Source organism: Xenopus laevis, chromosome 3L (assembly GCF_017654675.1).
Source record: "Xenopus laevis strain J_2021 chromosome 3L, Xenopus_laevis_v10.1, whole genome shotgun sequence".
In the NCBI taxonomy this organism is placed as follows: domain Eukaryota; kingdom Metazoa; phylum Chordata; class Amphibia; order Anura; family Pipidae; genus Xenopus; species Xenopus laevis.
Window position 1 is genome coordinate 45,331,462 of NC_054375.1, and position 13,222 is coordinate 45,344,683.

Genomic DNA, 13,222 nt, shown 5'->3' on the forward strand with positions numbered 1-13,222 from the left:
ACACACGAGCTTCCGCTTCCGGGGCACAAGGGGAGGAAATACGTAACGCACATGTGCCTTTAGCGCCTCCTAGTGGCTCGTCCTTATACTGCACGATCATTTATTAAAGAACAGAGAAATAACAGATGCGCGGGAGGTGTGTAACGTGAATGCGACGGGATCCCTCTAGAAAATAAATGATTTGTGGACACTGCTGCTTAGTAAGTCCCCTGTGTGTTTAGTGGGGTGTGCAGCTGGGCAGAAGTAAATGTGGCTACTTACTGGAGTCCTGCAGCACTAACCTAGTCCCCTAATGGCTATACAGTGTATATAATGTATTGGAATAGGGACACAGAGACACTGGCACAACCCTGACACAGCTGATAGATACAGGGCATATGACATTCCTCCCAACATTTTGGAAATAGGAGTGCTACAATTTTGACCACGCCCGTTTTTTGTGGCCACTCCCAAGAGACCTGCTTATCTTAAACTGTTACAAAAGTATCTAAGTATCTCATTCTGGGCTCTCTGCCAAAAGCCAATTAAGTTAGAAACTTTGTATCATTTTCTGGCTGTTAGGTGAGTCTGGACGTTTCATTAACTAATCTAGGACTGTCAGCTTAGCTGTCAAAATCAGGACTGTCCTGCGACAGTTGGGAGGTATGATTATGTATTGGAATTGGGACGGAGAAATGGCAACACTCTGGCACAACGGACAGATAGATACAGGGCACATTATTTATTAGAATAGGGACACAGAAATGGCAACTCCCTGGCACAACGGACAGATAGATACAGGGCATATTATGTATTGGAATAGGGACACAAATGGCAACATCCTGGCACAACGGATAGATACAGGCCATATTATGTATTGGAATAAGGAAACAGAGAGACTGGCACTGCCCTCGCTCAACTGAGAGGCACATACAGGGCAAATTATGTATTAGAATAGGGACACAGAAATGGCACCATCCTGGCACAACGGACAGATAGATAGAGGGCATATTATGTATTGGAATAGGGACACAGAAATGGCACCATCCTGGCACAACGGACAGATAGATAGAGGGCATATTATGTATTGGAATAGGGACACAGAAATGGCAACATCCTGGCACAACGGATAGATACAGGGCATATTATGTATTGGAATAAGGAAACAGAGAGACTGGCACTGCCCTCGCTCAACTGAGAGGCACATATAGGGCACATTATGTATTAGAATAGGGACACAGAAATGGCACCATCCTGGCACAACTGATAGATAGATACGGGCATATTATGTATTGGAGTAAGGAAACAGAGAGTCTGGCACTGCCCTTGCCCAACTGAGAGGCACATACAGGGCACATTATGTATTAGAATAGGGACACAGAAATGGCACCATCCTGGCACAACGACAGATAGATAGAGGGCATATTATGTATTGGAATAGGGACACAGAAATGGCAACGCCCTGGCACAACGGATAGATACAGGGCATATTATGTATTGGAATAAGGAAACAGAGATACTGGCACTGCCCTGGCTCAACTGAGAGGCATATTATGTATTAGAATAGGGACGCGGAAATGGCACCATCCTGGCAGAGCTGATAGATACAGCCAAGGCACATTAGGTATTGGAATAGGGACACCACAACTGAGAGAAAACAATAACAAATAATAGATTTCATAGAGAATGTCAAAATGTATAAAGCATCAGCCAAACATATTTCAATGCAAGTGTCCATACTTTATTATTTAAATATACAGTAATACAATAGAGTATCGGTCCCTGATCTGATTTAGAGTTGTACAGAAGCTTGCACCACCAGCACTGGACTTTTACTACATAGTGAGGGGAACTGCTATTTCTGGTGCAACACATTTGGAGTGTAAGTCTGCAGCAGCCTTTCTCACTGCTAAAACTTATTATGTTCTGTTATCTATTAAATAGTGATTGCAAAGACTCATGGTGCTCCACAGTTTATAAAAAATACATTTCCAAAAGAAAGATATACTATTGGCAAGCTTCGATGTTTTCTTTGTGGCAGTTCTTGGCAGGGCAAAATCCATTGGTGGATAGGGCTATGGTCCTTGCATACATGGTGGCTTACTTGCACCAGCATTTGGCATTCTGGGTTGCTTCAGTGTCGGTTCACATGCCAGCTGATGGTTGCCCAGAGTTGTGTGGTCAGTAGCTAGTTTCTTACTGATATTCAGCATCTGGTTGGGTCAGCGTTTGTTGGTTTTATATCTGAGCTTTGCCCCAGTCTTGTGTGCTTTGTTTTTGGACTTGTATGTCGCTAATTACTTGCAATGGCTTGTGGACCAGTGTTTTGCAGGTGCAGTAACTGGCTAGTGCATCAGAAGTTGCATGTGTAGAAGGTGACTTGTGCATCAGGGTTGCAAGAGGGGTAAAAAAGTGTGGTAATTGTCTTGTTGCCATGCACAATAGCTGTCTTGTCCAGCAGTGGTTGCATGTGTGGTATCTGGCATGTACACTAGTGAAGCGTATGCGCGGTTGCTAGCATGTGCAACACATGCAGCATGTGCACTAGGGGTTGAGTACATGGTGGCTGGCTTGTGTGCGAGTGGTTACATACACCATTGCTGGTTGGGACCAGTAGTTGAGTGTTGTAGCAGGTTTGGGTCTCTAGGTGTGCTTGTGCTGTAGTGTGCTTTGATCCTGGTGTGTCCTTGCACACCATCTGCTGATCTCTGGTATGCGTGGAGTGGTGTCAACACAGGTGTGAGCTGCTACCAGTAAACTGTGGGACTAGATGCTAATCAGTGCCAAGGCCTAAAATGGTCATAGATGCAAAGATCCAGTCGTTCAAATCCTCGAATGATCGGACTTCACCATCTCCCGACCTGCCACTAACCATTCCGATCAAATAAAGTACAAAAGAACAGAACAGCCGATGTTCTGCCCCTGACAGCAATCGTACGAAAGTTATGTCCGACAAAAACTATTGACCGTCTCCCATTGAAAATGGCACGTTCGGCAATACATGCAGAGATATTATCGACAGCCAACAGAAATTTTTTAACCTGTCCGATCGACCAAATGACGATCTCCGCCGTTGGGACTCTTCATACACGGTCCGAAAATCGTACAAATCCTCGATTCGTACGATCGGATCTTTGCGTCTATGGCCAGCTTTATTCACTAAGGTCACGGGCTAGTATTGAGGGTTAGGTACATTCTGTAGCTCCAGTACTAGTGTTAAATGTATCCAAGATGTGACCAGATTCTGGAGTGGATGATCTGGTGTCATACCTTCAAAGAAATCCCACCTATCTGCACCAGTGGTGTAGGGGTATCATGCAAAATTCCCATTCTTGTGACCTGTGTTCAAGTCCCAGCTGGTCATTGCTTAGTTTTAGCTTTGCTATGTCATCAAGCTTGATACTGAATAGTTGCTTAAAAAAACTTCTACGAGAAATATTTATAACATGTTGCAATATAGATGGTAGAAAAAAACATTCGGCAGGTTTCAAAAAATAATCCATAGCACAAGAATGGGAAACTTGCATGATACCCCTACACCACTGTTGTATCCATTAGCAGCTGATTTATTCCAAAGCAATAGACACAATGTCAGTATTGTATCAGGAATTAAAGAAACCAATTAGAGGGCCTTGGATTCTTTAGTTCCCTAAACCCCTATTGGAACACCTGCCTAGAACATTTTCCCTCTGACTTTCCAGTGTATGTATTTGTAGTAGGTCTCCCCTCTAGTGTGCCCCTTTAGCACTGTTTTTTTTTTTTATTCTAACATAAAAGGTTAGGTTTACTAACTTTTATTTTTTTAAACCTGCCTGTTTTTGACCAACTAGAATATATGTTGCTATATGTTATAGATGTTAACAGTAGAAGTTTTTTTCAGCAATTATTCAGCATCAGACCTGATGACAACAGCAAAGCTTAAACCAACTTACATGCACCAGCCGGGACTTGAACCTGGGTCTCAAGAATGGGAATCTTGCATGATACCCATAAACCATTGGCACATCTGTGTGGCTTTGAGTTCTTCCAAAATATGAAACATAATATCAGTGGCTTGCAATGGATTGTTATTTTTTTAAACCCACCTTTTTTGATCAACTAGAATTTACATGGAAATTGTGAGTAATGGGTTGGATGTGATGCAAGTTTATATAGCTTTATTGCAACATGTTATAAATATTTATGGTAGTACAACATGGATTAGGTTGACTCCGCATCTATGCGTCAGGTCACAATAATGTGAAGCTTGCATGATACCCCTACACCACTGTCACATCAGTCACCAGTTGATTTATTTCAAAGCACTAGACACAAAATCAGTATGGTATAAGGAATTAAAGGAACCAATGAGAGGGCCTTTGCTCCTTTAATTCTGATACCCTTACTGGAACACCTGCCTAGAACATTTCCCTCTGACTTTTAAGTGTTCTGTATTTGTAGTAGGTTTCGCCTCGTGTGTTCCTTCAGCAATGTTTTTATTTTTTTCTGGTTATTCTTACATTAAATTATAGGTTTGCTATGAGTTATTTTTTTAAACCCGCTTGTTTCTGAACAACTACAATATACATGGAAATTGCATGAGCAATGGGGCGGAGCCAAACGCACACATTTGGCAAGAAGCCCAGGAAAAAAGGGGAGTTTGGAGCAGGCTGGGGGCAGGCCACGGGCTTTTTTTTAGATGTATTACAAATTTACCGGCAGCTTCATTGCCGGTAAATTTGTAATACCGCCCCGGCCTTGGCTGTTGTTTTATCGGCTAGGCCGGTAAAATACTGGCCGGGTGGCAACACTAGTTGGAATTCAAAAATAAGCCCCTGCTTTGAGGCCATTTAGAGCAACAGCTATAATTCCATTGTAAAATGTTTTAAAAAACAGTGCCAAAGGGACAGACTGGAGGGGAGATCTATTAGTATAGTGGCAAAGTCAGACATTACATTTTCTAGGCAGGTTTTTCAGTGGGAGTATCAGGAATTAAAGAAACCAGGTAGACAGCCACTGATATTATGTTTCATACCTTCGAAGGACACATCACCACACAGATGCACCAGTGTTGTAGGGGTATCATGCAAAATTCCCATTCTTATGACCTGGGTTCAAGTCCCGGCTGGCGCACATCTGTTAGTTTACCTTTGCCGTGTCATCACAGGTTTGTTATGGGTTATTTTTTTAAACCCACCTTTTTAACTAGAATGTAGGGGATCAGAAATCCCTACTGGAACACCTGCCTAGAACATTTTCCCTCTGACTTTCCAGTGTCTGTAATTATAGTAGTTCTCCCCTCTAGTGTGTCACTTTAGCACTGGTTTTTTTTCTTCTAAAGTTATTCTTACATGAAAACATTGTTTTTTAAAACTGATTCTTCGATTGGAATTAGGATTGGACTACACGGACGTTTTCGGCGTAATCCGACGCGCTGTGACAAAACACATACGACAAATCGCATGCAACGGAAATAAGGTAACAGAGAAAGGCAGTGTAGTCAGGACAGCCATTAAAAATCACGGGGCTCCGTACAAGAACATTTTCTGGGCCCCTTCCACCCCAGCCCGCAAGCTCCACCTAGGGTTGCCAACTGGCCGGTATTTTATGGTCGATCCCAATGTTATTAATAGGGAAAAAAGATAAATATATAGGAAGGCCGGTATTTTTTTCCAGAAAAGGTGGCAACCTTAGCTCCACCCCAGATCCTGGCCACACCACAGTTTAAAGACCACACAGACATCAGCTCTAAAAACTGTAAACCCCCCACAAGTTGATAAGTTCATAAGTTTAAAAAAAACTGTGGCATCAGGGCCCCCCATAAAAGTTTTTTAAAAATCATTGGTAGTCAGGGCCCCCCCCCCATAAGTTAAAACAACCATTGGTCCGAGGGCCAAGAGAATGTTTTTAAAAAAAAACATTGGTGGCAGGGGCCTATAGAGTATTAAATAATAGATTGGTGGCCAGGGGTTTAATAGAATTAAAAAAAAACAAAAAACATTGGTGTTCAGTAGAACTGAACTTTTGGTTTCAGGACTTCAACTTTGGATCCTTTCGCAGCTTCACGTCTTCAACTTCAGCTTCTTTCGTAGCCTTGGGTCTTTTCACGGCTTCAGAACTTCAACTTTGGCTTTGGGTCTTTTCGTGGCTTCAGAACTTCAACTTCAAAAATATTCATGGTATAACATGGATTTGGATGACTGATTATAATTAGCGATTAGTTTTTTTAAACAAATTATTCAGGTCAACCCATTGAAGTAGCCTTGCTTAAATTAAATGCGCCAGCCGGGACTTGAACCTGGGTCGCAAGAATGGGAATCTTGCATGATACCCCTACACCACTAGCGCAGATGCAAGAAACCTGTAGAAGGATTGCATTAGAAAGAAAGCATTTGTGTATACTCATTTCCATTGAATAAGAGGAACTAATAGGTGTGTGTATATATATATATATATATATATATATATATATATATATTTGCAGAAGAAAGCGACACTCACAGGAAGTTTTTTGATGCAAAATATTCGTGTATTTATTCCACTCAACGTTTCGATCCCACACAGGGATCTTCATCAGGAGATTACAAACAAAAAAAAAAAAAACAAAAACAAAAAAAAAAAAAAATATATATATATATATATATATATATATAATACTCTAGAGACATGAACATCCTGTAAATTAAATCCTTATAAATGGCGCTTTGTGATGTCAGTGGTTATAATCTGAGTTTAGTGATGTAATTTCTGTCACACGACTCACTGAAGCTTGTATATTATAATAAATAAAGGGCCCCCTGTTGCAAAACATGAGGATTTTAGGAGTCACCTCAGCGTTCCATGACCTGTAGGAAAACACTCTGCCTTAGTCCACATGATATGGTTGTGGAACTCCTTGGTAACTTATAATATCCTTATATTTTACAAGAGGAGGTACTTTATTCACTATATACTGTGCTTTAAAATTGCAAAACAAACTCACAGGAACACACAATATCAGTGGCCCTCTACTTTGGTGCCTGATTCTTACAATGAAATTGTAGGTTTCCTATGGGTTATTATTATTTTGCAGCCGTCTGCAAAACACCAATTTTGCTTGTACACACTTTGGGACGGAAAAGGAAGGTCTCTTTAAAGGGAAAAAAAAATATTTTTTCACCACAGGGTGTTCTAACAAATTGAAAATACTACACCATATTATGCTGTTGTTTCTTTTCTCTCTCCGTTTGCTTTAGGCGCTTTTCTACAAGAAAACATATATATTTTTTCTTTGGAATATATATTTTTTTCTTCTTTTTTGGGACATTTTTTACACAGTTGAGAGACTGAAAGAGAACAGCAGGAGGGAGTTACTCTAAAGGGCTAACTATTTCTTTATTGTTGTATATTGTTTCTTATGGGAATAATGGGTTGGATTTGTTAGAAGTTTTTTTCCACCAGTTATTTTTTTTTTTTTATTATTTAAAATTTGTATTTATTTTCAATTTTCAAAGAAAAGAGTAATGTTGACAAATGTAACAAGGATTAGTAGTATTAGTAGTATTCATATAATTGGGTCTGATCGGCATCCTCATATCGCAGCATCAACATAAAATTTGGGGGGTTTAAATTGGGATGAGTGAGGGTTATGATAGGGAAGAGAGGAGGAAGAGGGGAAAAGAAGAAGGAGAAAGTTATCAGGCCATAGCTAAATAAAAGGTCAGGACATCTTGTAATCAGCATGTGGTACCTCTGGGTTTCAGTTTCTCCAGGTGCTGGGCCCACAGATACAAGTCCGGCTCCCCCTCGTAGTCCACCAGTTATTTTACAGTATGTAATGGTCATGGGACTCCTCTGTGACTTATAATATCCTTATATTTTACAATAGGGGGTACTTTATTCACTATATAACTCTACCTATATTGCTTTGTTTTTTTTCTGCAGCTCATTCAATGTCAACCGAAAGGAGTAGCATAGTTTAAACTAAGACTAATGCACCAGCTGTGACACGAAAAAAACAGTCAGTCCAAAACGCCAAGATGATCTATATTTTCTCCCAGGCCTATAAGCCTTGGCTTCCTCTTTCGTCTGGATGAATATTTATCAGACTGCCTCCTAGAGAACTCTTGAGGATGCTTGGTCTATGGCAAAAAGGTGCTCTTCCCTCCCGAGGACTTTCATATTTTGTCATCAAGTGATTTACCAAACAGACGCCCTCCCTCGTAAGGTAGTCTACAAAGTGTATTCTTAGAAGCTGTATCTGCGTACCATGTTCGAAACCAAAGCCTCTCCGAGCAGCCACATTATATGACATGCTACTTGCTGGCAGCCTAGAAATATCCACGGCTGCTTACAGGCAAAATTCCGCTGCTTTCTTGAAGTGGAGAGAGCTGTAAAAAGAACTGCACCCGGTAATCTGACCCAGAACTTCGGTGAGTGGCACCACCGGAAGTTCTACTGACAGAAGAAAACAAAAGACAGGTATGAGTAGAGGTTGGTGGGCGTTTTCTTTTACTGACTGACAGTGCGGGAACATAAGTGTATGTTTATTATGCTGCCAGGGGATGACCAGGAAATAACATGTGTAGTGATAACGTGTAGAAGATACTCAAATAATAGGACACTGAATTGAGCTTGTTTACTTGAAAAATAAATCACTACATGGGATCAGAAACCTGATCAGGGTGGGGTTGAATGGCCATAATTAACATACAAATGGATTGGACAACTCCCCTCTCCCTTGCAGTGTAGGTGTGAAAACAAGTGGAGGTGGGGGCTTCATAATGAGCTAACAAATTAATTCTGGACATACACATACCAATTAGGTTGTATGAAAAATGTTTTGTATTATTTTTTAGTGAGTTCATGTCATGCAGATGATCCCAAATAGATATCTTTGTATCATGGATATGGGTCAGTTCAGCAATTGGACAGGTTTATACATTTCTGTTGGCCAGGCTTCAGGAAGCAGTAGGTATTGTTTGAATATGACAAAAGATATTTTAAACTCCTTTTGTTTGTACTTACACACCTGCCAGATTTTTACCTATGCCGTAGGGTTGCCCTGTCCACTTAGCCAACCATCTTTCCCATAAATATTTGGCACCAGACCAACCTCTTTTTGACCAACTAGAATATGCATGTAAATTGCGTGAGTAATAGGTTGAATCTTATATGAGTTTTTTTCTACCAGTTATCAGACCAACCTCATTTTGACCAACTAAATTATACCTAAATTATACATTTTCCACCAGCTATGTTACAGCTTGTTCTAAATATTCAAGTAGTGTTCTATATATCCAAGTATAAAATGGATTTCGATGACTCTGATTATAATTAGCAATTAGTTTCTTTTTAAACAAATTATTCAGTTTAAAGTAGCATTGCTTAAATTAAAACTAATGCGCCAGCCGGGACTTGAACCCGGGTCGCAAGAATGGGAATCTTGCATGATACCCCTACACCACTAGCGCAGATGCAAAATCACTATAGAAGGACTGCTTTAGAAAGAAAGCAACTGTGTTTACTCCTTTCTATTGAATAACAGGAACTAATAGGTATGTTTGTGTGTGTGTGTATATAAATATATATATATATATAGAGACACGAAAATCCTGTAAATTATATCAATATAATACACAAAAGCCATGAATATCATGTAAATTATATCCTTATAAACGGTGAGTTCTGATGTCATCAGTTATAAACGGTGAGTTCTGATGTAATTTCTGTCACATGACTCCCTAAAACATGTGTATTATAATAAATAAAGTACCCCCAGTTGCAAAATATGAGGATATTAGAAGTTACCTCAGAGTTCCATGACCTGTATAAAAACACTCGGCCTTCGGGGTACTTTATTCACTATATATTATATAACTGGTGCTTAGTGATGTTATTGCTTATAATCTTAGTGTCATACAACTCACTGAAACTTGTATATTATAATAAATAAAGTACCCTCTGTTGCGAAGTATGAGGATATAAGATGTCACCTCGGAGTTCCTTGACCTGTAAGAAAACGCTTTTCCTTAGGCCTTCTGCTTTTATATGGTTGTGGAACTCCTTGGTAACTAATAATATCCTTATATTTTACAAGAGGGGGTACTTTATTCACTATATATTGTGCTTTGAAATTGCAAAACAAACTCACAGGGACAAGCTGCAGGAGATTTAAATAAGGCAGGATATGGGTGATTTTAAAGCAATGTAGCCAACAATTGTAAGGAACATATAGAAGACTGGAAGAAGGGCTTACTGCGACATTTACAGCCTGGGGTTGCCCTCCCGGGTGTCCTAAAGCAGTGGCTGTGGGCACTGATCTCAAAGGACAAGCTAATAACTTGGAGAGAAGTATTTTCTTTATTGTATTAAAGACTGGAATATCTGAAAAACCAGCCTTGGTTATAGTCCTGTGAGCACTACCCACCATCTTCTGTGAGTTCCTCTTTGGTCCCTTGTATAACATGGATGTGGATGACTTTGTCCATAGTTAGCAATTAGTTTCTTTTTAAACAAATTATTCAGAATCAACCCATTGAAGTAGCAATGAGTAATGGGTTGGATATTTTTCCACCAGATTTGATAAGGTTTTTATCCAAATCCATGTTGTACTTCTACCATAAGTATTTATAACTCTGCCTAAAGTTATGACTACGTTTTTTTTATGCAGCTCATTCAATGTCAACCCAAAGACGTAGCATAGTTTAAATTAAATGTTCTGCGCCAGCCGGGACTTGAACCCGGGTCACAAGAATGGGAATCTTGCATGATACCCCTACACCACTGGCGCATCTGTTGCTATAATGCTTCTTAAAAAGTACTATGCACAAAATCAAAATATTACCAGAAATTAAAGGAACCAAGTAGAGACGGTTGGTTTTTTTTCTTCCAACCTGCCAAGATTATTTCCTCTCTGACTTTTCAGTGTGGTGTCTCTGTAGTAGTAGGTCTCCCCTGCACTCTCTTTCTTTGGCACTGTTGTTTAATTGATTATTACAATGGAATTTCAGCTTTGCTTTGGGTTCTGTTTTTTCCACCCACTTGTTTTTGACAAATTAGAATATATATGGAATTTGTATGAGTAATGGACTGAATATTTTTTCCACCAGATTTGATTAGGTTGTTATCCAAATCCATGTCCTACTTCTACCATAAGAATTTATAACTCTGCCTATCGTTATGACTTAGTATTTAGTATTATGACTTTTTCTGCAGCTCATTCAATGTCAACCTAAAGTTTTTAAGACTTATGCACCAGCCGGGACTTGAACCCGGGTCGCAAGAATGGGAATCTTGCATGATACCCCTACACCACTGGTGCAGTTTAAAGCAGCACTGAGAAGCATTGCATTAGAAAGAAAGCAGCTGAGTGTACTCATTGAATAAGAGAAAATAATAGCTATTACATTACATCTGTAATGGGTTTACTTTTCCAAAGTGCTAGGCACAAAATCATAACAGTTCCTGATACTCCTACAAGAACACCTGTGAGTTCCCCCTTGCTTTCCTTGTATTACATGGCTTTGGATAACTCTGTCTATAGTTAGTTTGTTCTATAGCAGTTACTTTTTGCAGCAAATTATTCTATGTCAAAACAAAAAAAAGTGAATTTATTATTCGCCAAGACTCAAACTATGGCACATCTGTATGGGACACAATCCTAACAGTATAGTATAGTATATTAAAGGAACAAGTAGAGTGCTTTGGTTCCCTTAATTCCTGATACTCCCACTGGAAACCCTGCCTTTTGTCTCTGAATTTTCAGTGCTGTGTCTGCGTATCAGTAGGTCTCCCCTCCAGTCTGTTACTACAGCACAGCAATGTCCCTTCTATTCTTACAATGGGTAATTGTTTTAAGCCCATTTGTTGTTGACCACCTAGAACAGGGGTCCCCAACCTTTTTCACCCGTGAGCAACATTCAGATGTTGGGGAGCAACACTAGCATGTAAAATGTTTCCGGTAGTGCCAAATAAGGGCTATGATTGGCTATTGGTAGCCCCTATGTAGACTGGCAGCCTACAGGGGGCTCCATTTGGCAGTACATCTGTTTGTTATACAACCAAAACTTGCCTCCAAGCCTGAAATTCAAAAATAAGCATCTGCTTTGAGGCCCGCTGGGAGCAACATTCAAGGTGTTGGGGAGCAACATGTTGCTCACGAGCTGCTGGTTGGGGATCACTGATCTAGAATATAGATGTAAATTGTATGAGTAATGAGTTTGATTGATGGGACATTTTTCCACCAGTCAGGCTGTCCAACTGAATGATATCATCCATTGGAGTTTTATTCCCCCCCCCAACCTGCTTCATAGACTTATTAGTATAACATTTACATATGAATAAAATTTAGCCCACAAACATGTACATTTGTAGAAGATAGATTCTCAAATAATAGAACACTGAAAAGTCGCCTGTGGCATGGCACATACAGCGCTTCGTATTCCAAAGTCGCCCGAAGTTTCCTGGTGAGGCAACGTGTGCCATGCCACAGGCGACTTTTCATTATAGCCAGCGCAAGTTAGATTTTATCAGCTACTTATTCAGTGTCATCCTAAATGACATTGCAAAGCTTAAACAAACAGATGTGCGCCAGGTTGGATCTGATAGGAGTGTTTTCCACCAGCTATGTTACAGCATGTTTTAAATATTCATGGTAGAAGTATAACAAGGATTTGGATGATTCGATTATAATTTGCAATTTGGTTTTTTTTTAATAAATTATTCAGGATCAACTCGTGAAGTAGCATTGCTTAAATTAAATGCGCCAGCCGGGACTTGAACCCGGGTCGCAAGAATGGGAATCTTGCATGATACCCCTACACCACTGGCGCAGATGCAGGAAAGCTATAGAAGGATTGCTTTAGAAATAAATCAACTGTGTTTACTCATTTCCATTGAATTGGAGGAACTAATAGGTATATTCAGGGCCGCCATTAGAAATCACGGGGCCCTGTACAACAAAATTTTTGGGGCCCCCTGGGCCCCGCCCACACTGACGACCAAGCTCCACCCCATATCCCGCCCACTCCACATCGCAGTTAAAAGACCACACAGACATCAGCGCTAAAAAAGTAACCCCCCCACACAAGTTGTAAAAAGCTATTGATGGTCAGGGCCCCCTTATAAAAAATTGGGGCCCCAAAAAAAAAAAAAAAAATTTTTTTTTAAAAAAAACATTGGTGGCAGGGGTCCCCTTATAAGTAAAAAAAAACTTGGGGCCCCAACAAAAAAAAATGTAAAAAAACAAAACAAACATTGGCGGCAGGGGCCCCCTTATAAGTTA

The 13,222-nt window shown here is 40.1% G+C and overlaps 5 non-coding genes across 5 annotated transcripts; all 5 read right to left on the bottom strand.

Annotated features, from left to right (window-relative positions):
• Positions 1-6,235: 6,235 nt before the first annotated feature.
• Positions 6,236-6,306, bottom strand: trnag-ccc. Its single transcript has one exon. It is a non-coding gene; the product is annotated as a tRNA-Gly (tRNA).
• Positions 6,307-9,339: 3,033 nt separating this feature from the next.
• trnag-ccc lies at positions 9,340-9,410 on the bottom strand. The gene has a single exon. It is a non-coding gene; the product is annotated as a tRNA-Gly (tRNA).
• A 1,248-nt stretch (positions 9,411-10,658) lies between these two features.
• On the bottom strand, positions 10,659-10,729 carry trnag-ccc. Its single transcript has one exon. It is a non-coding gene; the product is annotated as a tRNA-Gly (tRNA).
• Positions 10,730-11,189: 460 nt separating this feature from the next.
• trnag-ccc lies at positions 11,190-11,260 on the bottom strand. Its single transcript has one exon. It is a non-coding gene; the product is annotated as a tRNA-Gly (tRNA).
• A 1,439-nt stretch (positions 11,261-12,699) lies between these two features.
• Positions 12,700-12,770, bottom strand: trnag-ccc. Its single transcript has one exon. It is a non-coding gene; the product is annotated as a tRNA-Gly (tRNA).
• Between the last annotated feature and the right edge of the window lie 452 nt (positions 12,771-13,222).